This window comes from Pteropus vampyrus, unplaced genomic scaffold, assembly GCF_000151845.1.
Source record: "Pteropus vampyrus isolate Shadow unplaced genomic scaffold, Pvam_2.0 Scaffold595, whole genome shotgun sequence".
In the NCBI taxonomy this organism is placed as follows: Eukaryota; Metazoa; Chordata; class Mammalia; order Chiroptera; family Pteropodidae; genus Pteropus; species Pteropus vampyrus.
The window spans coordinates 143436-144862 of NW_011889376.1; the positions used below are offsets into that span (position 1 = coordinate 143436).

A 1427-nucleotide genomic window follows, 5' to 3' on the forward strand; every position below is an offset into this window, starting at 1 on the left:
CAAAATGCCAAACTCAGTGCTGGACACAGTACATTACACACTAAGCAATGATAGCAGTCTCCCCTATCACTTCTCTATCCAATTAAGGTGATCAAACTTTAACAAATCAAAACTATAAGCAATAACTTTGAAAAAATAAAAAAAGGCCTTAAACAATTTAAAGGAAAATGTAAAAGCTGGAAAGAGGAGGAATAGCTATCAGAATAAAATAATAGAGAAGAGTCAGAACAACTAAAAGTCAGAGTGATTTAGGGCAAGACTGGCTGATTTAGGAGAAAAACTAAAATGAGATTAATCAAAGAGGACACAGTTTCTGAATGATACTAAGAAGGAACAGTATTGAGATGGAGTCCATGGGCCACTGAAGCAGAGTAGTGTGATAGAATTTAGGTGAGAAATAAAATCTAAAATTTTAAGTATCTGTGAACACTTAAACATCTAATAATCTGGCATCGAACAAAAATTTTTTTACTGTCTATTAATATCTTTGTTTCCCCTATTCAATGATGAAAGCAACAAAGTCAGTGGCTCCAGGGAATCTCACTCAAGTGACTGAGTTCGTTATCATGGGAGTCTCAGACCGTCCAGAACTCCAGGTCCTCCTTTTCTTGGTTTTCCTGGTCATCTGTGGGCTGACCGTTGCAGGGAATGTGGGCATCATCACCCTCACCAGTGTTGACTCTCAACTTCAGACCTCCATGTACTTTTTCATCCTATACTTGTCCATCATCAATCTTGGAAACTCTACTGTTATTGCCCCTAAAATGCTGGTTAACTTTTTGATTTTGAAGAAAACCATAACTTAGTATGGATGTGCAGCCCAGCTGGGTGGATTCTTAGTTTGTATTGTGGCCAAGATATTTATGCTGGCTGCAAAGGCCTATGATCGCCATATGGCTATTTGCAACCCCCTGCGCTACGTGGTGGTGATGTCTCCACAGATCTGCCTTCTGCTGGTGTCCCTCACGTACTTCCACAGTCTGACCACAGCACTGACTGTCTCTTCCTGTGTATTCTCTGTGTCCTATTGCTCTTCCAACGCAATCAACCAGTTTTACTGTGATAACATTCCTTTGTTGGCATTGTCCTGTTCTGATACTTACATTCAAAAACAGCTTTGTTTGCCTTTTCAGGGACCAATTTATTTTTCTCTATGATTATTGTTCTAATATCCTACTTCAACATCATCTTGCCATTTTGAGGATATGTTCCTCAGAGGGGCAACAAAAAGCCTTTTCTAACTGTGCGTCTCACGTGACGGCTATCACTGTTCTACAGGACTCTTCTCTTCATGTATTTTCAACCGAGGACCAACCACTCAGTAGATACAGATAAAATGGCCTCGGTCTTCTACACACTAGTGATACCAATGCTGAATCCCCTCATTTACAGCCTAAGGAACAAGGATGTGAAGGACACATTGAAGA

General features: G+C 40.1%; 1 pseudogene; it reads left to right on the forward strand.

Moving 5' to 3' along the window:
- Positions 1 to 506: 506 nt before the first annotated feature.
- The window catches only part of LOC105308601, a 1113-nt pseudogene continuing 192 nt past the window's right edge, over positions 507 to 1427 (forward strand).